Consider the following 10,720-nt stretch of genomic DNA (forward strand, 5'->3'; position numbering starts at 1 on the left):
AGTTTTGTTTTAATTGCAAATCAAAATACACACATAGCACAAACATAACAGTCAAAGTAACCTACGCGAGACTGACTCACTAAGATGTTAATTATTTTTTCTAGCCAGCTCAACTTCAAGGCCAAGAGAGGAAAAACAAATCTACAATGATAATGTGGATTCCCCAAACCATGCAATAGATGGTATAGCTGATGAGGGTGAAACTAGTAAAGCAATTGTACCAACGTCTCGGTACTCTACAAATCCAAACAATTTTCCAATACTATCGATACGTGCATTGTCAAAGTTTGTACCTCATCGTTTTACTTTCAAAGGGAAGATACAAGCAAAATATGGCACTTTCAAGGCCAAAGACGTCCCATACCCTGTTTTTATGCATGTTGATTTGACCGACCAAGAGTGCTATGAGACAATCATATTGCACATTCTGCACTTGTATGTTGTACAATTGGGAGATGTCTTGCAAGTAGATGATTTTGTCAAAATAGAAGGCCAACCATTACAAAGTGAGTACCAGGCAAGGGAGCGACATCTACTTTTTCATTGCGTATTGACGCAATAACAATAGTTTTGAAAGGTGAACCATTTGATGGTGCCACTTCTTTCATCCCGGATAATGTCATATGAGTGTATGCACCAACCACCAAATGGAGAATCTGAGGTTGTCTTTCATATCAGTTATCAACATAGTCGCTTTTATAATTGTGAAAGTAAACCTCGACGGACCACCGAGACAGATCAGATCATTGTTGCGGTGGTCCAAACCCCGAGGATCGTGCAATGATGAGAACAAGAGAGCTCAAGAAATAGTGTGTCTGGTTTCTGCTTCATAATTTCTCGTCTTTTACACGTCTTGATTGTCCCGTAGTAGTTGTCATTTGTTGCGAATAGAAGGCATATGCTTGCTTGTCTTGTGGAGGAATTTGTCGACAGTCCAGCTTACCAATGTACAACAACTATGTGATCATAACAAGCAACCTAATTCTTTGCACAAGTAGTTGGTGTTTTGCAATTCATCAACCTCAACAACCCTCTTGTGGAGTACCATTGCGGTTCTTGTGGTGCTTGCTCGAGTGAGCTGAGATCCTATGCCACCGTACTATTATAGTAGTGATTGTGTCAATGCGCAGGTGCCTTGCTTGAAAGCATGTGTTATCTTACATGACAATACCCCAGGTTATTCTATAGGTTTGCGGTCCCCATGTTTGCCTTTGCTATCTTGTGGTCCGTGTTTTCATCTGTGCCTTCCGCCCCACGTTTCAGTGTCATGAAGTTATGCAAGACAAGATCACCAAGGAGTCACGAGGTTCTAGTGTTGGATTACATGCCAGTGCAGCTTTCTCTCTAGGCGAATCGTTGCTGCTTGAAGGCTTGATTTTTCTCATCTTTTCTTTGATCTGTTAAAGATTACTTCTGTTTAGAGCCTCTTTTCATGGATTATCATTGATTAGGATAGGATGTGTGTTGTTATCTTGATTACATTTGAAACGAAATCGGTCATGATTAGAAGTGCCCTCACAATCGTCATGCATTGACATGTGAAGCTCTCTTATGTGCTTATCTATTTTTCTCGTCCTTGGTTTTGTAGTGAGTCTTCTCCTTGGCCTCCCTCACTCTTTGCTCAGGCGATTGGCATGTCTCATGTCTTGTATTCATTATGTTTCTAAAAATCCCCTTTTCGGCTATCATGATGTTACCGCAATGTGCAACAAAAAATGATGTAGACGTAAGGAGTTCCAAACATTGGCATTCAAAAAGAAAGGTCAAAGTCCATTGAAGGTATGGCAATGCCTGACTTAAGCCATTCCATGATCATGTCTTGGTGTTTACCTAGTTTTGTAACACTAAATTTCATGTATGCATTATTATAGACCTGGGCTCGCCGCCAATGACCAACACAATACGGGCAATTGCATATGGCAAGGTGTTGTGTCTGCCTCTAGTATGTGTTTGATAAAAACATCTTGTCCTACTCCAGCGTCAATTGTGAGTTTGCCTTTGGTATTGGCACCAACAAAGGGACCGGCTAAAGAGATGGGCGTTCTAAAGAATTCCGATATAAAGAAGAACACAAAGAAAACTGCGCAAACCACTTTCTATGCACTTGTGAAACAAGCTTACGCTAAAGGTAAAACCATAGATTTTTTTTACAAGCTCGTTACGATTACATTATGCGTGGTACGTCAGAAGGGCTGCAACATTAAACTGAAGTGCAAGATAAATATAGATACTAAACTGCCCATTGTAGAAGAAGAAACTGGAACTGAAATTACAAACACTTAGAAGAGCTTGTCAAATACTTTTAGTCATGGTTGACCATGCAAAACTTGTTTTATTTGGTTTCTATAAGCTCTGGTTTGTGTTGGTGCATGTAACTAGTTATCAATGTTATGGTCACACTTTATTAATGAGACAACTTTTGAGAAAATAGATCTAGCAATTGTTCAAACTGCTTTAATGTTTCTTACATCATGAACCATATAGTATCAATAGATTGCGTTTTGTTTTAATTGCAAATCAAAATACACACATAGCACAAACATAACAGTCAAAGTAACCTACGCGAGACTGTCTCACTAAGATGTTAATTATTTTTTCTAGCCAGCTCAACTTCAAGGCCAAGAGAGGAAAAACAAATCTACAATGATAACGTGGATTCCCCAAACCATGCAATAGATGGTATAGTTGATGAGGGTGAAACTAGTAAAGCAATTGTACCAACGCTTCGGTACTCTACAAATCCAAACAATTTTCCAATACTACCGATACGTGCATTGTCAAAGTATGTGCCTCATCGTTTTTCTTTCAAAGGGAAGGTACAAGCAAAATGGCACTTTCAAGGCCAAAGACGTCCCATACCCTGTTTTTATGCATGTTGATCTGACCGATCAAGAGTGCTATGAGGCAATCAGATTGCACATTCCGCACTTGTATGTTGTACAATTGCGAGATGTCTTGCAAGTAGATGACTTTGTCAGAATAGAAGGCCAACCATTACAAAGTGAGTACCAGGCAAGGGAGCGACATCTACTTTTTCATTGCGTGTTGACGCAACAACAATAGTTTTGAAAGGTGAACCATTTGATGGTGCCACTTCTTTCATCCCGGATAATGTCATATGAGTGTATGCACCAACCAACCAAATGGAGAATTTGAGGGTGTCTTTCATATTAGTTATCAACATAGTCGCTTTTATTATTGTGAAAGCAGACCTCGACGGACCACCGAGACAGATCAGATCATTGTTGCGGATGGTCCAAACCTCGAGGATCGTGCAACGATGAGAACAAGAGAGCTCAAGAAATAGTGTGTCCGGTTCCTGCTTCATACTTTCTCGTCTTTTACATGTCTTGATTGTCCTGTAGCAGTTGTCATTTGTTGCGAATAGAAGGCATACGCTTGCTTGTCTTGTGGAGGAATTTGTCAACGGTCCCGCTTACCAATGTACAACAACTATGTGATCATAACAAGCAGCCTAATTCTTTGCACGAGTAGTTGGTGTTTTGTAGTTTATCAACCTCAGCAACCCTCTTGTCGAGTACCATTGCGGTTCTTGTCGTGCTTGCTCGAGTGAGCTGAGATCCTATGTGACTGTATTATTACAATAATGATTGTGTCAATGCGCAGGTGCCTTGCTTCAAAGCATGGGTTATCTTACATGACAATACCCCAGGTTATTGTATAGGTTTGCGGTCCCCATGTGGACGAGGTGCTTGGTCTTCATTGTCCATTCCTAGAGTTCCACACTTGTAGTGTCAATGTAACACGGTCAATGTTGCTTGAGAAAAGGCCCCCAAGAGAATTTGTAGTCAATAGCTTGGGTTTTGTGACCACTTTTGTAAAGGGCGTGTAGTTGAGACGCACTACACAATCAAGTTCTCATCACAAGCAAAAAACAGTGTTGTTGTTTGTCACCTCCACTTTGGAGATTTCTACCTTTGGTGTTTCCTTACATTGTACATAAGTTTGCCCATGCTGGTACAATTTGCAATCTAGGTGGAAGCTGTGTGTTTGCTTCCATTCTAAACATTTGTGCCTTTTAGAATTTGTTTATATGGCTGGTTTTATATCGAGTGAATGGCTTCATTTTGCTTTCGCATAGTTTCCCGTTCTCTACAACAACAAAACTAGCATATAAAGAAGTATGTTCTATGTAATACATTAAAGACAAGAACTTCAGAACATGAATAAACTCGAAACAACAAAATTGTCTTAAAAAATGCACATAAACATCTTAGCACTTGTTGAAAGTGGCATAGCTAAAGTTGATTAATTTATCAATGGATCCAAGAATTGACTTGCCTCCCACGATGTCAAATGGAATGAAGAATTTCTTAAAGAAAGGCCACAAAATACCAACTTGTTCACTTGCCTCTTGACTTTTTACCCTACATGTGATTTGGAATAGTACTGCATATAGTACAAGAAAGTAATGTATGGGTAAACCACAACATAGTCAAGGGCCCAAACTTCACAACAGAATGCGCACGAAGAAGTTGCTTTGGCCAAGAACATGACGGACCCATTGCAAAACTTTGCTTCTTGTCACTTGCTACTTTATAATTACCTAGCAATGTTGCATGAACATTTTGGTCATTCTTTTTCTGTCCTCGCATACGATGGCCAATCAATTACACAAATTATAAAAATGGGCAATGATCAAAAGAGTAAGAGGTATGTCCTCCTCATCATAAATTGGTCAATAAGACCACACACAATTGTCTCGCTCCTTGAAGCCAAAAAGAAACATGAATACAACATCTGACCAAAGTGTGAAGGGGCCTTGTTGCTGCAACTTCTACATCACACAAATTTTCCAAGATGCAAGCTTGCTATGCTTTACGAAGACCATCACTACAATAGCAAACACATTATTGATCACGTTTGTAACAAAATATATAATCTCAAAACAACATTGTACCGCACAAATAATGAAGGACCAAATGATGACAATGCAAGACATGCAAAACATGCAACTACTTTGGGAGTAGACGATTTGCTTACCTTGCATGCAACTGAGAGGCGCAGACCCTCAAAATGAAAGAGAGAATAAAACAGAGTAACAGCAGCATATCTGGTAAAAATTGCAGGCACCCCAAGGTTTGTGTGCTTGTGCTGTGGCAGAAAGCATAATACCATCAGCTCTAGTATTGAACAGACATTGCGGGTGATCGCTTTGCTATGGCCAAATCCACGCAAAGAAAGTACCTAGATTTTTTAAAGTGAAGATGAACATGTCACAAAAAAAAAGCACACATTTGCTATTAACAAAATGGAGGAATGCCTCATTTCCATCAAAATACCATTTGCGCAAATTTGGCAAACTGACATACAAAGGGTAGCTAGGACTCCACGGTAGTGTCATCAACATGTTTGCTGACATTGACAAGGCACAATGCGTCCTTCCAAGATTCATAAGCAACAATGTGACAATGATGGTTGCAATCAAGCACCGCCTATGATATGACCATAACTACATTAGTGGGTTGGTCCGCCCAACCCTCACAATGCTTGCATTATAGAAATGCTTGACACCCCACTATATAGGTACAACAGTGAAAAAAATAACGAGGCATGGGTGCAACATATTCAAGATCTTCAGACTACCGAGCCATTAGTTGTGACAATGCTAGGAACACCGAACAAGCATCATGTAGAGGTCGAGCTGGAAATGGATATGTTGGTCCATGGTATTTATACGAGCCAACAAGTCATTGACTTTGAGGATAGGCCAATAATCATAGCCCCATTGGAGGGGTTTTCCTCTCTGAGCATTTTCAAAGACGAGCACTGTGAAGAATTGGCGTTTCTAACATTATTCTACAGACATGTTCAGGCGTACAACATACCAAATCAGACAAGTTACCAAGACATAGTAAAATGGGAACTAAAAAACAAAGACAAAAGGTTTGCGTGGTCGATTGAAAATTTCGTTCTTTAAAATTATGAAAATATTGATGCGATAGGTGTTATCATCAACGTGGGTTCGCATGAGAAAAAAACAAAGACAGAAGGTTTGCGTGGTCGATTGAAAAATTGGTTTTTTAAAATTATGAAAATACTGATGCGATAGGTGCTATCATCAACGTGGGTTTGCATGAGAAAAGGGCAACTCCAAGGAACAATCCTTCAAGCAAAGACTATAGTAATAGACACCAACATTGAGAAACTGTTGTAGTCAAAAATCATAGCCCCATTGGAGGGGTTTTCCCCTCCGAGCATTTTCAAAGACGAGCACTGTGATCATAGCCCGATTAGAGGGATTTTCCCCTCCGAGCATTTTCAAGGACGAGCGTTGTGAAGAATCGACGTTTCAACACTATTCTGTGGACATGTTGAGGCGTACGACATACCAAGTTAGACAAGTTACCAAGACATAGTAAAATGGGAACTAAAAAACAAGGACAGAAAGTTTGCGTGGTCGATTGCAAATTGGTTCTTTAAAACTATGAAAATACTGGTGCGATATGTGTTATCATCAACGTGGGTCCGCATGAGGAAAGGGCAACTCCAAGGAACAGTTTCAAGCAAAGACTGCAATAGTAGACACCAACATTGAGAAACTGTTGGTGTCAAAAATTGGATATCATGACTTTGCTTGCCTAGGAACGTCCACTGATAACAAGCATCGCTTAAAGCGGAATGTTTTTGTGATGGTTAGACAATCGAGGGCACCAACATTCTTCGTCATGCTTTTTGCAGTGAAGAAACGGTGGCAATCACTCTTAGCATGTCTGCATGAACTTCACAAGCAAAAAAACACCAACAAAGACGGTCCATGCATTGACGATGTGCACAAGTTCAAGGCTTTGAAGACATTGTTATGCCAAGACAATATTGTTCTAGGACCAATATCGGATTTTTTTTTGTGACAGAGTTTCGGCACTGATGATGCGGCACCTATGGATGGACTTGCCACATGGCTTGACCAAGGGAATTTAACCCTATTTGACCACTAACTCTTATGAGAAGGGAAACTTTTTTTTTTTGGCCTACCCCCATTGGGGTAGGGATTAGTAAACGTTTGGGCCTGAAAGAGAAAATGGGACTTTGTTTTTTTATAGAAATTCGCCATTTATGATTGGTGATCATGCAATAGAATACATGCAAAATAATTGTGTGTTTAGTGGAATAGATGCAGATGCGTAGTGAAAGAGATGGTTCGTGTGGTGCTGGTGTGCATCATTGGAGAGACTTCAACGTTCTGGTGCATGGTAGGCTTTAGTGTTTGGTGTGTCTTGTCTCACAGCGGCTTGTTTTTTGCGCATTCTACCCGCGAGCTTCCTCTTCCGTGCCATAGCCAAGCTCCAAAGCTCTAAAGATTTGTCGCCACTCAACTCGTAGCTCACGACTTGCCATCGCTCCTCCCCTCGGCCGTTGCATCGTCCAGCCATCCTAGCACCTGCAAAAGAGCTCCCGCTCCAGCAATGGTGTGCTTCCTTTCCCTATCCTCTCCCTCAGTTTCTTGTTTTCTTGCTCCTTGTTTGCTTCCTCTTTCCACATTTTTGAGAACCATGACTTCATCTTGCTCTCCTTCAACCACCACCCGTTCCACCTTTTTTTGCGTCTTCTTCAATGATTTCACTATGTCTTCGATCTCGGGCAGGCCTTATGAATTATTTTTATTATTCATCTTGTTTTCTTTGCACTATACTAAAAATGAAAGTGCTAATGTCTTCAATCTCGGGCAGGCCTTATGAATGAATTTTATCATTCCCATTGCTCGTTCCACCTTTTTATGCGTCTTCTTCAATGATTTCACGATGTCTTTGATCTCGGGCAAGCCTTATGAATGATTTTTATCATTCATCTTGTTTTTTTTTTGTTGCACTGAAAATGAAAGCGCCAATGTCTTCAATCTCGAGGCATGTGGTTAGGGAAAGAGGAAAATTATTAGAATTATTATTTTTCTATTTTTGGAAATTTGTGATTGGGTGGATTTTCCTTGCCCATGTGCTAGTCCTCTCTCTCAGTGCCACGTGCTTCTTTGCATGGCCCTTCGATTCGAGTTGTGTTTTGCTTGATTTCCTGAGCTGAACTTGTCGGCGAGATTTCCGTCTATGCTCTCTTGTGTTTGAATAGTAAGCGTGATGTTCGTAAGTGATTTTCTTCTGAACTGGTGAGCAGGATGTGGTGCTGCTAGGTTTACGGTCGTGACTGGCGTTCTTAGGAACAACTGATGGCCGTCTTTCTCGTCCGATTCAACTTCGTAGGAACGACACCAGTGTGATGAGCGCAGTTTCAATGGGTTACTTTGCTGCTGTTGGGTTTGGTGTGTTTGGTCGCATCGGTGCTCTTTGGATCAGGTGTGTTTGGTTGCTGGACAGCGTTGGACAAAACCGGCATGATTTTTTGAGGTTCATGGCCCAATCGGCAAAGGTATGGCTTCATCGTCCGTGTGCCTATATAAACTATGTAGAAGTGTGGGTTTGCATCGTTGATCATACGTTGCACTACATACCCTTGTACGTTTCTTCTGCTATCGGTATGGCCTCTCCCGTTGAATTCTCTGTTGATTCCATGGAGACTGGTAGTTGAAACTTTGGACGTGGTATGATTTGATCGCCTTACGCACTTTTGCGCTTCACTTCCTTCATTTATTCCACTCTTCTTCTTTATGGTATGCACTTCTCCTTATTGAAGGTAGAAATTGTGGAACTCTTAGAACTGGAGAAGTTTTGCCAATCCTCTCCATGTGGCACCCGTTGTTAAGGTTGCACATGAAATTGTCACTGTGACATGTAGCCTTTCTACTCCATTGCATGTTATTTCTCCTTTTAGTTGTAGCGTGATTTGAATACTGTCCTCCATGTGTGGAACTAAAGGGTGTCCTGCTTGAATTTTTCAGCGGAATGTTCTCTGGACAAAAAGAAAGGATTTGTTTGTGAGTCAGAGAAATCTATGTAAGATATTGACTTACAGGTTCCCTACCCCATGTTATGCAGGAAATGTATTATGGAGACCACTGTTCCAGACTATGAATTAGGTAAGGAAGTATTCCGTTTCTTCCTGTGTATGTTGTGTCCATTAACCCGTGGGATCATATGCAGGGTGCCCATGCCCTGTCCTTAACAAACCTTCTCCGATTCCTCTGTCCTGTGGTAAAGAAATCTTGAACGACGAAGGTGATACTTTTGGCCAGAAGCCATTTATTAATGGTCTATCCTCAATCGAATATCCGCATCTACATTTTCATTTTTATATCATTTTTTGTACTTCTGTATGGTTATTTTGCGCATTTGAGTGTCACATAATTAGTATTTTTTGCGACAGGCTCTGCGATAGGCATTCGCCATACAGTGTCCGATAATTTTATCATGACCTCGAAGTATCTAAAACAGGAAAGTCTCTTGAAGCAGGTAAAAGTGCCACGACAACTTTGAAGAAAGCATTCCATGCAGTTGCGAAATATACCTACGAAGAAGGTATTACTCTCTGTCCTTAAGATGTTTCAAATTTTACTTTATTTGACATGGTAAAGTTGATGTGCTGTACCATTTTCCACACTTTACCTTAATCACTATTCCAATTTTCATGTTATTTTTTAAAGAATTGACGACTCAGTGCACACTGCACAAGTTATGCTGGCTGCTGTTATAGTTTTAACATTCAAAGAGATTGTAATTTATGGATGCTTCCGTGAAATAGTCTGACTATTAGTGCAATTTTAAATCACCTATTTTTGTAATAGGTTGGGTCCTATATTTTGAGTGGAGTGCAAATCCCTAGACTTTATTTTGTCTTTATTGCAATTACAACCTTGATTGAATTAATTCTATTGCAATTTTACTGTTATAATTTTGTTTGTGATGATTGTTCAGTATTGTATGTGACTTTGAATGGAGAAATCTGAGACGCTTTGTGTTCTATGAGACACAGTTTTGGACTGTCTGCATTCCATTTGTCAATGTTCAGCAAGCAAGCATTCTTCTCTAAAGAAGCAATCGATGCCACCTCTTCTTCACTCCAAAAGATAGGCACACTACTGAACCTCCTCTAGAAAGTGGTGTCTTTAATGTTCGTGCCATAGTTCCACTTGGAGAAAATTTCATAGGTGGGCGGAACTCACTTCCAATACTAGGTATCAATGTCTTGTATGAGTTTGTAAACCACCGCTTTGCATTTTAGGGGAAGCTCTTTGCCAAGTACGGCATGTATAAGGTTAGGAGTCCTATGTATCCCATCTATGATTCGTGCAGATTTCACTGCGATAGAACCAATTCTGGTACAATAACCCTTGTTTTCCCCCACTTTTTTGTGGAGCAGTATAGGGATTATCTTGAGGTTGAGTCCTTTTATCGTATTGAGGGTGCTATTGTAGTTGAGAGAGGTACTGGCAAGGGTGGCACAACCAACTATTCCCTGCATGTAAATGCCACAACTGCAGTTATTCGTTATTCGTGGTAGCCTTTTGACAGAACCATTACTTTCCTGCGTGAGACTACTATTGGATGCTACTTCCCTCTGAGGAGATGAGATCAAGTTTTGGCAATGTATTTAATGTTGTTACTATCATTGCATTTGTCATCATCAAACTTGACTCAAATAATTTCACAAGCGACCAACTGATTATTGCTGACGGGCGATGAAATGAGGATAGAGTAACAATATGTGAATTTTATTCACATTTTTTGATTGCAAGAGGAACTTTAACTGTAGATGCTAACTCCACCTTAATTCGCAGCAGCTAACATTTGTCAATGAGCGAAAAAGCATGCAG

Source organism: Dipteris shenzhenensis, chromosome 29 (assembly GCF_047967505.1).
Source record: "Dipteris shenzhenensis isolate YYH24624 ecotype China chromosome 29, Dip_SZ_1.0, whole genome shotgun sequence".
Lineage (NCBI taxonomy): Eukaryota > Viridiplantae > Streptophyta > Polypodiopsida > Gleicheniales > Dipteridaceae > Dipteris > Dipteris shenzhenensis.